This window comes from Bombus pascuorum, chromosome 3 (genome assembly GCF_905332965.1).
Source record: "Bombus pascuorum chromosome 3, iyBomPasc1.1, whole genome shotgun sequence".
NCBI classification, from domain to species: Eukaryota; Metazoa; Arthropoda; class Insecta; order Hymenoptera; family Apidae; genus Bombus; species Bombus pascuorum.
This window is the reverse complement of record NC_083490.1, coordinates 4,402,795-4,418,340: the sequence shown is the minus strand read 5'-3', so window position 1 is coordinate 4,418,340 and position 15,546 is coordinate 4,402,795. Positions and strand designations below refer to the sequence as shown.

At 41.1% G+C, this 15,546-nt stretch overlaps 1 protein-coding gene across 2 annotated transcripts in view; it reads left to right on the top strand.

The window, feature by feature from the left end:
- Positions 1-86: 86 nt before the first annotated feature.
- Positions 87-15,546, top strand: part of LOC132905577 (uncharacterized) — an 83,747-nt gene continuing 68,287 nt past the window's right edge. The window contains exons 1-2 of one of the 2 annotated variants that reach the window (XM_060957050.1): positions 87-822; positions 2,379-2,827. The gene's annotated coding sequence lies outside the window, so the exon portion shown is untranslated. Of the gene's footprint in view, positions 823-1,250; positions 1,622-2,378; positions 2,828-15,546 lie in introns of those variants that run through there. The other variant, XM_060957051.1, reaches the window with a different exon arrangement.

Genomic DNA, 15,546 nt, shown 5'->3' with positions numbered 1-15,546 from the left:
TCGATCAATATGGCTTCTGAACGGTTTGTATATCTAGATTGTCACGTGACATCGTCTCGTAAAACGAGGATTCGGATTACCGCAGTCTGATTTTCAATAACCTGTCGCGATACCACAATCCCTTGCTTATCCCATGGACCTTGACTGTTAGCCAGATCGTTGCAGGGGACATATATGACATTTTAAACTTCTTTATCGACCGTGCAGCCGGAGGCAAAATCCAGCACGTGGGGACCCCTTTCGGTCCCCCGAAGCGAAGCGTGCCCGAAGGGCCTTGCGTGATTCGCGCAAAGCATGGAAAGCAAAGCGACCATTTCGATTCAGGATGGAACTGCGGTGTGCCGGGGCCTACTCTGAGGCCTGGTAGGTAGGCAAGTCGGCACGGATGGCTGGCTGGCTTGCTTGGAGGAGTTGCAGGAGAGTGCCATGGTAGAGGGGCTTCCCTGGCTGCTGCCGCTTGCGGGCACGAACCGCGCTACCGCCGTCAGCAGGCAGTCTTATTACGCCCGCACTCAACTACGCGAACTAAGTACTCTTCTTAGGCCGGCCACACATCGAATAACAATCGCGTGGTCTAGCTTACGCGTGAATTCGGTTCATACATCAAACGGTGTTCGTTCTCCATTGAAAATCTTGGATCTTTTCTATATCTCTTGGCGTACAACATTTTTTGTATGTTCGATCCAGCGGTTCGGTTCCAGCGACGACTCTCATTTTCGAATCGACGAAAATAATTTTAAAATCAGTTAGCGAATCGAGTCGGGAGGCGGCGAGAAACCCTCGAGTTCGATTAATCGGCGAGGACCTGCTGCCCGGTCAGAGGTAACTTTAGAACGTTTCTTTATTCGATTCGTTGTATCGATAAAACGTGTTTCTGCATGGAGGTATTCACCGAGTATTCTTTTTTTTTTTTTCATCCTTCCTTCTCGAAAGTGTAATTTTGGCATTTTATCGATACGCGTGTATACTATACTCTTGGTATAGTGTAATTCGATTGACATTCGTAAAGTTGCAATCTTTATTGAAATATATATACATATGTAATAGATAAAAGCATATAAATTTATTAATAAAAAAAATTTACTTGAATTTTAATAAAAAAGTGAAATTTAATAAAATTCATGTTATGAATATAGAGCGCAGTTTAGAAATTTGAATGTTCCATCGGATAGAGTGACATTGTCTCCCCCCCGCGCCAAATTGACGAATCAAAATTCGACAGGCACGCTTGACCTGGAATGCCAGTTTTACGCGCAACGTACGAAGGAACGTGTGTGTCGTGAGTTTCGTGTGTAAATAGAAGAGGACAGACGCGTCCTATCCGCCGCCGTGGCTGTGGCGTCGATTAGTTTCATTTTCTTGGTAGTAGAAGCACGTCGCTGTTAACATTGACGGTCATTACGTTGTTTGTCGCGCGCCAAGAATTCGCGTCCGCGCATACCGAACTGTCACGATTACCGCGTGTCACGAATTCATCTTATATTTTGATCGTCCAGAATGTCGTCTTATTTAAGTCCGCAAAACCTACGTAGATAATCAACTGTGCTATGTCGTGAAAGGTGGCTCGATAATTCGAGGAAGATGAAAACATTGAGTCGTGATAGATTCGACAAAAACAATGGTTAGTTTCAAGCCTCCGTGCAAACACATGCTTAATGATCACTTTCGCTGTATATCAAAATCGACTTTAACCCTTCAATGAGATCGCAATATAATATAGGACACTTTGTTAATTTCTATCTTTATCAATACAAAGTAACAAATTTCAAAATTTATCTTAAAATAAATCTATAATATTTTTCCTTTATTTTTTTTAGAAATTATACATTTATTTACACGATATCAATATTTTGTTAGTATTCACATTGAGGCGCTAATCAAGGCCCATTTTAAATAATAATTTACCAACCAATAATATCAGTAAACGAGTTACAGGTTATAGAGTTTTCCCTTATAACTCCATAATTATCTGTTATGATAATAAAATAATTTGTAAAAATTTGTATGTGAAAAAATTGCAGTTTTCTTAATTATCTAATTTGTTATTCTTGTTCAAGGATATTTATTGATACTGGCAATTTGTAACTTGAAACTTATAAAATTTCACTAATAACCTTACAATTAGTCGAATTATCTAAGAGGGTTCTAGCATAGTACGTTAGATTTCTGAATGAATGAATATCAGAAAAATATCACTAATAACTAATATCTATCTTTTACATTACTACTACTTATATTATAGGATAAATAAAAAGTGGCACTCGTTGATACCTACGGAAATTGGAAGGTTAAACGTTACTAGTAGTCGATTAAGATTAATCGATATTGTTAATCGATATCATGGTTCTGATTCGTTGTCAACTATACATATGTGACAGGTCGCCGCGGCGAATCGAACGTGCATTATTTTGCTACTCTCGATCGTTGACGTGCACGGAGATGTGGTGGTCAGTGTGAAGACTGCTTAATAGCGAGGAACATGTGCAACCACGGAATAGTGGCGAAGCTGATGTTGCCGGGGCACGAGCTACACTGTGACCACTCTGTTCTCGACGAACCCTGACCGATTCCACCAGTTCGTTTCACCAGCTGACTGGGACTGAAAACACGCTGCGGTGAACGCGTACGTTTGAATATTCGTACGGTCGAATTCGTGAGACGCGCGCGTTCGGAGAAATCGGTAAAAGTGTCGCCTTGAGTTAACGCGTATGGTGTATAGACCGAGTTTCTTTAAGAAGAAGCGGTGTGTTCACAAAATTATACGTTTTCACGTACATTCGGTACGCTATGAACATCAACGTTCCTGGATGTAACGGGTGGTTCGCAAGTAAGTGATCAAATATTTTTTTATGTTATGCTTGTAATCTTTCGCCGCCATTTTTTCTCGACCAACAGCAGCGCCTTTTTTGAACGCATTAAGTGTACATATACATATATCTGTAATCGGTGGATTTTCTTCTGAGGTAATATAAGAATCGATTATATATAAACATGATCGCTTTTCAAACGAAAACTCGTAGTTCGTTCGTCATATTTGATTAGCCTTTTCGAATAACGAACGACGGGTTGGACGAAAAGCAAACATTAGCGTTCGAGGCAGAGGGTGATGTAACTGGATACACGCAACTTGTCGCGACACGAGCCATATATGTGCAGCAATTTACGTTTGATGCATTGTTCTGATAATTAAACAAACCTAGCAACGTAATTTCATTTATCCGAATAGATCTTTTTTCTCTTAAAATCATTCTTTCTACTAGTCGTAAAGGTAACATATCTAATATGTTAGAGTTAAATAACAATAATGTTACTTAATCGATATTTAAAAATCGCGCCATATTCCTGCGCACATCGGTTCAAAGGTTAGCATTGTACTTCGATCGCGGTTGTCTCAAGCGTTTAATTAAAACTTTTCTCCCCTGCTAACGAGTTTTTGTCACTTTAATATACTTATCTCCCTTACGTTCGCGCTCGTCTAATTCAATTGAGATTTCCAATTATACATTTTAGGGAACATTAACGAGAAAGACCTATCGTGGTTTACGAAAATATTTAAACATTTATTACAGAAAACTTTCATCTAGTAGTTAAGCAGTATGATCACGATAGTCGTGTTTCACTATATTATTAATGAAATTTCGAAATGTATATCTGTATACGTAAAAATTTTCTACGATAAGTGTTGAAATACTTTTACGAGGCATTGTGCACTACCTCGACATATGAAAATGTGGCACGTTCTTCGTCGTAAAATGTTTTCGTGCGCCTAATTTTGATGGCGGATCGGTCTCGACTAGAGCTTCGCAGATCGATCGTAATGTATATAATATACTTATTTTCTGTTGCTCACGTATCACCATCGTTTCCTACCCTCGTAAACATTTATCTGTAATGGGCCCCCGCCTATTGAACTAATCGTGACCATGCATCACGTTCCTCTATCTTCATCTAATTCTTCATCGTTCGATGCAACGGTGCAACCTGCATGCCGCGTAACCGCATTCTTTCTTGGCCGTTTCTGGATACCCTGGCCACGTGGATTTTCAAGCATATCTCTCTTTTTCCCTCTCCGCCCTGCCTGGATACAAATTTCAGCAGCGGAGGGGATCCATGTCTGGGGAAAGTTCTGGAGACTTTGGGTCACGCCATGTTGGTCATTTGGTCGAGTGTCGCTTGGTCGGGTGGATAAAGAGCGTGTTCTCAAAATCGATTTTCAGACAGAAACGATTAATTTATGCGATTGGAAAGTGAAGCTTTTGCGAAAGATCATTTTCAATATTTTTTCTCTCTTTTGCTTTTGAAACAAACGAGATACAGTAAAATTTGTTAGAATTTTCCAATAAATACAACGGGTAGATATGCATATATCTATAACCGACAATGTATATAGATAAATTAGAGGGAAGATGAGTTAATCCGTCACTGGGATTGCAGATCTCTTGTATATTTACTTTTTCATTTAAACAGAAATTAATTTGTCTTTACTATCGTTTAATTCCGTGGTCACAAGATTCATAGGAACGTACTACATAAATTCAACTTTTTTTATTTTCATATTTATTATGCTATATAGAAACCGTCAAGATAAATAATTGGTTATAGCGAACAGAATTTCTCGCGATACTCGGCATCGATATATATTGAACGATGATAACGATTACTAACGATCTTCTTCTCGGGTTCACGGAATGGGAACTCCACGGAATTATTCATGAATATAATTCATTTCGTTATCGGATTTATCGTCTACGGAGTGGGGAATTTCTTTCTTTTTTTATCTGACTGAAAGTGTGAAGAAACTCTTTTCGCCGGGCTTATTTAGCCGTTCCAGGTATCGGCGTCGACTACATGACACCAAACAGATGAAGAAAAACAAGATCTGAAGAAAATGCGTGGGTTTCGTTATCAACGTTGGTAATTTATGCACGCGCGACTAGTAGATTCCTGTTCTTAACGGAGTAATGTACCGAGTCATATATCATCTCCTGTACGCGATCGGAACTGAATAATCAATTAATAAGCAGAATAAATGATTGCTCCATCAGGAAACGGACGTACATAAATCTTGCTTGTCGCGTTCGAGATTATTGTTCTTAAAAATTAAAATTCCATCTTCTAAAAAATTCTACCTCTTACTCTTTCGATAGAATGCCTCGCGTCGTGTTATCCATTCCCCTTTCCTTCTTTCGTATGTTTCGCGTGTTACAGAAGGAAAATTAGTTTCTGTCAAGTTTAGAGCAATTACAACGATAGGAGATAATTATAGGTATAGGTATAACCGGATTACAACACGTGAAGCAAGAAGACAAAATAAGAAGAATTTGCCCGCTTACATTATATTAACTTTCTTTAGGCAAACACGTGCTTTCACAATATGTGGACAAATCGAATTATTTATATTCAATCATAGAGAAAAATTGTATATTTATTATACAATTTTTATACCTTAAAAAAGTATCGAAACAATTGAGCAATCGAGCAATTTTCGTTAATGCTTAACCCAGTATTAAATGAAGTCCACTGCTAGTTTTCGTAGAATAATATTTTATTTATGATACAAAATTTACTGTGTTTTTGCAAGACGTAAAAAAGTTATGGCAATGTATAAGATTGGCTAATTATAAAACTTAATTGATCACGAAGCTAAAGGGACGATGCTTCAAAAAGTAATAAGATATTCAACATTTCGAAAATTTGCTCTTCGGTGAGAATCCTTCTGGCGGTTTTCTAGCGTAGGAGTGTAGAAGTGTAGGAGGGTTGTGGCTAATACAAAATCCATTTAATTTCCGTCAAGTGCTCGGAGCGACAGGTTACTGTTCACAGCTGGCGAAACTAACGAGCAAAAGTCGAACTGGATCGAAGGCCGCGATCATTTACATACAATTTGACGCGCAGCGTGGAACCCGCGATGGAATAAAAGGGAACAGGGTACAAGTTGAACAGAAAATAACCCACGGACGTAATATAGAAGCGATAATGCGCAGTCACGTTGTGAACTAAAGACGCGCCAGCTGAACCGTTGATCTGCTCGCGTGGGTGTAACGAGAGGTATAATGCGCGGAAAATTACCGTCAGGCTCTAGACCCCCGTCGAAATCACCACCTTGAGATACATACCGTCGATCCATTAACTGTAGCTTCGCGAAAAAATCGCATTCTATATTATTGCCGGATGTTCTTGAAAATCTTTCAGCTAGTCGGATCTTATCGGAAGTAATGATAGACATTGTATTGTGTTATACGTCGTATCGGAAAGATTGGTTAAACAATTGCTGGAGAATGATTTCTTTATCGGCATAAAGACTCTGTATTTAATTTTTGAGTTATCCGTAGAAAGGTTGTACTGAACAAGCGGTTAAAAATTTCGCTTACAGTAATTTTATACATTTTATATAGATACATAAAGTTGATTTGTCGCGCGCTGATCAAATTTTAAAGAAACCGGAATCGTTAGAACCCTCAGGAATAGAAGTTGTAAAGCGTTTCCGTAAATAAAAATACGCCAGTTATATCGAACTATATTATCGTTCCAAAGTTTAGAATCCTTTGTGTAGAAAATAAAAGTTAGAGAGAAATTCAGGTTAAAATTTTGCTAGGAGATTTGGTCAATGTAAAGGACAATTTGGTCAATTGTTATTTATACCTGTATTAATTTCGAACTAATAATAAAATTGGTAAATCGGTCGAGATGTAGATATTTTGGAAATTTTCTCTTTATCTTACTCTTCGTACAATTGACATCCAAAAAACTGTTTGAAACACCTTGTATACTAAAGAACGCTATCACCGAACGAATTAGATAAAGTCTTTTAGTCCAGGTTGCAGATCTGGCGAACATGAAGATTCAACAGTGAACAAGAAAATGTAAGATAGGGTGTTTTTTTTCGGCAGGTCGAGTTACACGGGTTGATATTGAAATCTGGCGTGTAACAGAGCGCGAAGTTGAGGGGAAGTCTGGTAAACACGGCCGATAATAAAGGAACTTGTTTAAATCCAGCGTGTACCGTAATAGACGAGATTAAGGCAGGGAAAAAGAAGAAAAGGAAGGCGGTGCACGCGTTACGTGAAAGCCGCAACGTCGGCTTATATCGTATAAATAAGACGATAACGCCGCGTTTCTCGCCACTACGTGCTAAAGATGTGCTAGATCGACGACCCGCGGACAACCCGTGGGCGTTCGAACGACCCCGATATCGCCGCCAACTTTTACCCTATTATCCTCAACAGGTATTCGGGCGTGTCTGCTTTAATCATTAAAAAATCACTAAAGAAAGGCCAATTTTTTGCCGATTAGAGAAACTTGATAATTATCTTCAAGCTGGATTTCATTGTTTGGAAATCGAAATTTCTCTGTGTATCAATCTCTGCTACATTTTTGAATTATTTCAACTTTTCGTCAATGCGTAAAACTTTCATGTAACCATTATCTCAAATAGCATAGTATCAAAAATGTTGTACTTTGAAATATTAATTTCCACCTTAAGCTTTATTTATTAAATATGTATTAGCATCTTACGAGTCGGCCAACAGTTGGCATTAATTTCTGCGCACGTAATAAAACGTGTATAAAACGACTGTCGGTTGGATGTATTCGAGCGACGTAGGTGGCACGTTGGGAGCAATAACACGAGAAAACGCGAGAAGAGCTTTAGGAGAGGCAAGAAGTCGGCCAGCGCAAGAAAGGAGTCGTACGATAACGCTGCATACATCTTCGCGTCGTGTCAGGACGAGATGAACCGTGCGATTAAAGATAAATGAACACGCGGGCCTTGCCACTTATTCGATCTCTCTATACCACCGTTTAACCGTGCAATTTCTAATCCTGTAAAATAATCGACTTAAACATTTGTTCAACATTTCAGAAACATTTAACGAATTACACGTAAAAATGACATATAACAGAGAAAGGAGGGAAATTAATGTCAGATTAGAAGATATAATTAAACAAATAATAGAAAATGCATGTAGTCGCGCACGCAGGATCATTGATCACTTTCAAGTGACCTTTTCCACGAACGAGTACAATCATCGATTTCTCGTTAGATCCGCGTAAGATTAACCAAAGGTACAAATACTTTAAATAGCAGAACCGAAGCTAAGAAAGTTCACGATTCATACGGTGTTACGTTCTGTAATTATCGCGAGAGACAACTTTTGTATATATCGATCCTTTACCCTGCGTTTCCAAGATCGTAGATCGTTGGTTCATAATCCAAAAAAAAAAAAAAAAAAGAAAAAAGGGAGGAAATGTAACGAAAGACAATTTTCCCATGTACAGATTGTAAATCGATCCTCCAATAGATATTAAATCAACGAATAAATAAAAGGAAAAAAGGAGGAAACAAGAAGAAATACAGAAGAGGTATACGTGCTGCCAGCACGTAGAACGGAATTGATCGCGAGCTGGTTGCACACCGGAACAGGGAGTAAGACATTTTTAAGAGGCCAGTCAGCAGAAGCACTGCTTTACATACCCCTAAATTCCAGCGATGCGTGTACGTACAAGCGAACATTTACGCGGAACAAGGTGCACGAGAAGTGAGATATTGTTTAAAAGTCGGCTGCCGAGTGTAGGTGGATGGTCGCCAGATAAAAGCAGTAAGTCATCAGCTGGGTCAGGATTTATGGGCGAGGTATTACCGGTGTTCACAGATCCAACGATACCGGCCACGAACTTTCACCGTACGGTTAGAGGACTCGCGAGTCGACAGTCGAGTTCAAAGTTCACGATACGACGACGACGACTACGAGGGGCAGGCTACAAGAGAACAGAATCTCTCTTACAGACGGAGACGTAGGCCTTGTGCTTGTCTCCTTGAAGTAAAACGAAATTCCCTTAACCGCAATGGACTAGAGATGATATCTGATTTTTCATCGCGACACCGAATAAGACGTTGTTAATGTAATAGACGGCCGTTTCGTTCGGCTTAGCGACGGGAATCTGGGACGTAGCGTAGCAGGATTCCGAGGATCAGATTGGAAACCCGTTTTAAGGATTCAGAAGTCGAGTCGTGACCGAGACATTAGCAAAATTACTTGGCTCTACCCGGGTTCGATTCCGGCTGTTGCCGCTATCTAGATAGCATTTCCGAGGGAAACCGAGGGGCTATCTTGCCTCTTAATTTCCAGTGTCCGCCACGTGTTATTTAATGTTACGGGACCGCTGATCCGGAGCTGAGAAGTGACGAATGGAAACACCGGATAATCGCGTCTCTCGCGCCTCGATGATATCAACCGTAGGACGACCATGCGGTGGGAATTATGATAATTCCACGAACGTTACGTCTCTTGGCGCTTTCTGCGTTACGAAAACTCTTCTCGTTAAAACCCTTTGAGAAGTTTGTGGTCTTGAAACCATAGATATAGAGTTGGACGCGGAACGAACGAGGACGTAAGGGAGTTGAACGCGAAACAAACGAGGACGTAAGGGAGTTGAACGAAGTTCCGTGACTGGGGTATTAGGGAGATCGTTGAGGCTCACGCGCAAGGAGTTTAAAAGGGAGTCTAATCCCCGATGTAGAACGACTCGGGCAGGTCTACACGTTCTGGCTTCCCGTCTCTGCTATCTCAACTGGCGTGCGTCCTGTCTGCGTACTCGGCATTATTTCTTTGCTCGAGTCTCGCACCTTCTTATCGTGCTTCGTCGACTACTGGACTTTGAATCTGTAATACCAGACAGCGGAGGAAAGAAAGGGAAGAAGAAGATGGAAAGATCCAGTTGCAAATTTATTACAAACGAACTGTGCACGACGTCAAGACTGTCTAGAACGTTTTTAAAACGATGGAAGAAATGTCTGATTCGAGATGTTCGGGAAAATTAAATCTCCCGGGGATGCTAATAAACGCGAATCAGCGGGATTCGAACGATCTACCGGGTGATCGTCCAAGATTTTAAAATTCTTCGAAGACTAAAACCAAAGGGAATCGTATATTAGATCGATTAGAGAGCTTTTTGTCGTTTTTGTTCTTCGAAAAGAAGAGAACCGATGGTTTCAACATACTGATTAATCTTCAACGCGATGTTAATTGTTACTTATAATTATCTTCCATCTATCTGCCATACTAACTGAAATCTCTATTAGTTGGTCTTCAACACAATATTCATTGTTACTTAGGATCGTCTTCCATCTATATGGCAATTCATCTATTTCGTCATCTAATAGAAAATTCTATTGTCGGTCTTCGACACAATGTACATTGTTACTATGGTCTTCCATTTATGTGGTAATTCATTTATCTCGTAGTTGTTGAACTTTTCGTTTTTCTTATTAAAATATTCCTGCACTGCCTGTGTAATCCGACTCTCGGTATCAACCACTCTTCCCGTTAGAAAGTTTTATGAAGATCAAGAAAAGATCAAGACAAATCTTTTGTCTCACCCGTTCCCTGTTTCCTGCTTTATTACGCAACAATTTCGTAATCAAATTTTCAATAGCGTTTCGTTTCTCCAATAATATTACACCACGTTTCTATATCTTGTACCTTGTCGATAAAAATATAAATTTTAATTATCGTAAAAATATATTCTAAAAAATTTTCTAACGAAATATATAAGCAAATAGTATCGGCAGAACGTTCCAATCAACCCAATAACCTGATACGTATTTTATTTTGCTCATTAATATCAACAGCGGCAAATCGAAAATTTATTTATCATAAATAGTCTCGATTTTACAGCACCGAACCAGTCCGCAAGTGGATCTAGTTCACTCGGTAACACATATACAAGATCTGATCTGAAAGGCATAAAATTCCATTGATACAAAGTTACGGTTCAAGTTGAAGGATACTGGACGATGTAAACGCTAAATCGAACACAGCTTAGACGTTTTGTTTCGGATGGAACGGTTCAGCAATTAGTATTCAGTTTGCTCGGGACACCCAGTGTAAGCGAGTATATATAAGATACCGGCTTCTCCAAGTAAACTTGTTTATCAAGTTATACACGCGGCACCGCGGCTGGCGAACCGGAGAATCTCGCGGACGACCGGTGTAGGATGAGAGAAAGGCGATTCTATGATGCGTGTTTCTTATTCCTTTTCGCGTGCGATGGCAACTATGATTTCGAATTCGAGTCGCAGAACTTCATCGACGATGGAGGACGAGGATATATGGGAATATAAATCAATCGCGGTTAGTAAGCGACAAAATCGATACGATTTAGAAATGGCAGCTACCCGGTATAGGTCAGCCATTTACTTTAATGCCATCGATTTTCGGGCATTTACAGTTAGTAGGTTTTTTTGGCGACCGGCTTTCACCTTGACGTTCCCCATGGTCCGCCCGTTCTCTGAGTCACTCACGAAATTCTTGTCAGAGGTTCAATTTACGTTACGAGCTCTTACCGAGAAGTTATCAACATAATCATAAGATAAACGTCCCTCATAAAATTAAAAAACTCGCACTCCGCGCGCGGCCTCCCGCCGCATCTCTCTTTTTGCCCCGGTTCCACGCTACCTTTCAAATCCCTGGACCCCATCGGCTCGCCGTTGAAATACCAACTATATATATGAAAATCAAGCTTACCGAGGAAGATAAAACGACCAAGAGGATAATCGACGTTGCTCGATCGCGGATGAAAACCATGAAAGACCGCGCGCGATTTACGCTATGACGGTCCGTCGTCGTATACTTGTGACGAAGTGGAGAAGAAAATCGAACGAATTGGTAGCGACACGCCACGTTAACGTCCATTTGACCCGCGTCTACCTTCGAACATCGTCGTTATAGCGTATAGAACCGAAGGACATCGGAGGTTACATCGAAATCACCCAAGGAATACTCTTCGGTGGTGGTTCTCTTCGCTCTTCGCGCCATCCACCGAGTTTCTTACTTTCATCCGGCTGGCGCGTGGAAAAAAAGTCGGTTCGAAGCGTGGAGAAGCAGAAGAAGAAGGGCGAGAGACGGGAAAAGAGTTGTAGAGAAGAGAGGCGGAGAGGAGAGGCGAGCAGAGGGCTACTAAAAGTCGACCGGTTGGGGAAATAAGAAGAAGAGGAGCCGAACCAGAGACGAGGCACACAAGGAGAAGAAGAACTCTCTCGCGAGGATCTCGAGTACCGACCGGGACGACCTTACGGAGTAGGACGACCGCGACAACGACAGAGACAAAGAGTCGAATGTTAATGAGGGAGATCGACCGGAGCTAAGGCCCCGGAGAACGAACCTACGAGGAATCATCCGCGGGGATCCGCTTCGTTTCGTCGCGCGCTCTTGCACCGCGGTCAGACCGTCGTTGCCAGATCTTGACTGGCGCCTTCTCCTCTTCTTTCGTATCGTTCATTTCAGAACGCGATCCCATTGCCTGACTCATGCGTGGCTTCTTGATTTTTGTTGCTAGCCTTGGTATCTTCGCCACGAGAAACGCTTTAGCTCTGCTCTCTGTTCGTAGAGGAAGAGGTGGTTGATGTTACGTAGGACGTAGGAGATCGTCGGTGTGTCTGCCTTGAAACGAACGAAATATTTATACTCTCGTTCGTATGTAATTGGGACACTTACGGAAAATGTAACTACAATTACAATTAATAGATAAGTATAATATAAAAGTGAATAACGCGATGATTAATAATTGGTAAAAGCAACGATCGAGGAACCTAATGGACATGGAGAAGAAATTTAATATCGTTACGTATAAGGATGAAGTGTGTGCTATAATCGAACGTACGAATTTTCTTTATAGTCGACAATTTTAAATCGGATAATAATTCTTAGCGATTTCAATAATTTCTTAATAGACGTTCAAGTGCCATAATTAACTGTGTAAATTAATTATCAACGTTTATTTACGCTTAATATACAAACTAAAGGCATCAAATTATTTATACGATGACATAACGAGATTTATACGACGCTATTCACTGGAGGAATCGATCATAAACGACCAATTGATTTTCCACTTCCACTCGGCGCGTCGCATGGCTTAAGTAGAATAAGACAACAAGGGTTAGACATCCGAGACCGTGCAGCATCTCGGTTTTTCAGTGTGCTTCCGAGTTCTCTCTCACAGTGGTCGGTGTGTATTGTCCGTGAAACTTGAACGTAGCCGAGGCAACGTTTTGTGTTCTTGCTTCGTGGTTGGTCCGCGTTTAGCACGTGTACTCCGTGGCGGAGAGTCCGTGGAGTTCGGTGGACAGAGAAAAGGAGGAAGGTGAGTGGAAGCAACAACGTCGTGGTTAGACGAAGCAGGGTGGACGAAGGGTGAGGTGATGGGGGTCGTGAATGCCGGCAGCATTCGTGATGACGTGAGCGTGACTCGCTTCCTCTTTCTCTCTTTCTGCTTTCTTTTTCCAAACGAGAAAGCCTAAACGTACGCAACCTCCGGTCCATTGACACGTCCTTCTTTAGGGATCACACGTGATTCAGTTTCAATGTACCTCATTTTTGTATTCTTTAATTTCTAAATGTCTCGCAACGACGGATTCGTAAAAGCAATTTATCGAGTTAGTCGTTCTGTTCTTTAAAGATAAAATCGTGATAACTCTATACTTGAATATCGTTCGTCTCTAACGAAAATTCGTCAAGCTCCAGTTCACCAAAGTATCTTTACCAAACTTGGAAGAACGAACACTCTCAATCGTCAAACTAACAATAGTCAGTTGATCAGCAGCCGAAATAAGGAGAATTCTCGAGATCGTGGTACCAGCGAATCAGTCTTTCGCAGCGATGCTTTTTCGCATGCAAATGCAGAGGCTGGTTGCGGGGGAGGAGAAAGAGAGAGAGAGAGAGTACTCTTCCCTTTCTTGAGCGCGCGAATCCGGTTCTTTGTTACGCGGACGAGGGCAGAGCTCTCTTCCTCGGTTTGATTGACTCGGTGTCCTCTGGCTGGTGGTCCTAATGAGATGCGACGCTCGAACTTGAAAATCCTGCCGACAATTAGCGAGATTGTTCTCCCCACTCTCCATCAGAGAAGCGGACGTTCGGCCAACGCGTTCTTCGATCGTCCTGTACTCGGCTTAATACCATATGCACACACGTGCCACGCGACCGTGCATTGACTCCGAAACGGCCTCTGATTCTAGAATATAATGCCTCCCCTTTCGTCCCGCCATTCTGCGGACGTGCTTCGAGGATGGCCACGTATCGCGGACAGAGAAACGCCCGATAGAATCTTCGTCGTTGCTCGACTCTTCGAACTTTCCACTCCAATATTTATTTCCCTCGTCTGTTCTACGAAGTAACCGTGGTTAGGACGGTTCTTCGGAGAAAACTTGATGGCCAAAAAGAATTACAAGTGCGTAGGGACTTTTGCAGACCACTTCCGGGAAGGTGAAAGGGATGAAAGAGTAACACGAAAATAAAATTATAGTTTAGCGTATGAAAAATAATTCCGTTACTTAAGAAGACCGTCACTTAAGAAATATTCTCAGATGCTTTTTTCTCCTTAGTTTTCTTTTCTCGATATATACCGCTGACAGTAAGTAATAGGACACCTACTGATATTTAGTACGAATCAAATACTTCTCACTAAGAAATATTGAACGTAACGGATGCCCTAATATTTATGGCTGGCGACGTACATACATTGAGATTCACGTCGTCAGATAATCCACGGATCTGAGAAAATATCTACGAAAGAATTTACAACCCACTGAAAGTATAGTAAAACCAACGAGCCAATTGCCTGGATAAAACTCCTCTTACGGGCTTCTGACTTTTCTTTTTTTCCATTCGTCGTTCGACTCTCCTCGTGCTCGTCCGATCAATTTATCCGCGTCGAGCTCGCTAAGCGATTTCAAGAGACGCTCCAACGTTTCCGCTCGTTAATCAGCGATTTATGCAAAGAATATCGAGCCGCGAGTCGCGAATAAAAACCAGCCGAATAAATTATCGAATTTTGTAAAAGGTAAGAAACTAAGTACTTTGTTCGCTGCTAAACATCGGTTAACAACTTTCGGCTTGCTATTTCTTTTACCGAAATAACTTTGTTGCAACAATTATTGTTTCCTGGATAAAATCTCGCAACCCAATTAGTACCCTTGGCTAACTATGACGCTGAACTATACTCCTGAGTTTTAAAGATATTTACCAAAACATATTTAATATATCGTTCATCTTATTAGCGTCGTAGCAACGGTTGTTCACCTCGCTGTTATTTTAAATCTATAATATATGTAGCTTCGTACATGAAACACCGAACGAAGTAAAATTTGTTCGAATTTTCCAATAAATGTAATCGTGTCCCATGATTGATGGTATTTACGATCGACAATATGTATATACCTGTTGAGGCGTTCTAGAATCAACTCTGCAGACTGGTCGATTACAAGATCACGCGTATCGAGAAACGAAGGCGAAGCCACCGGCATCAATCTCGAAGATTCCACCAGTTGATTATAGTACAGGCGAGTTTTCTCTTTGGCTAAACTTCCTGTCGCCATCTCCGTCGGTAGTAAGCCAGGCATACGTATTTTTATGGAAATGTCATGATCGTAGATTGGCGTACCGTACGTAAATGCCGTGCTTTTTCATGCATATATTTTACTGGAGAATTGCTCGCGTGGCTTTAGCCTGATGTGGGCCATCCCGAAGTGGTCCGACCTGTATAATCACT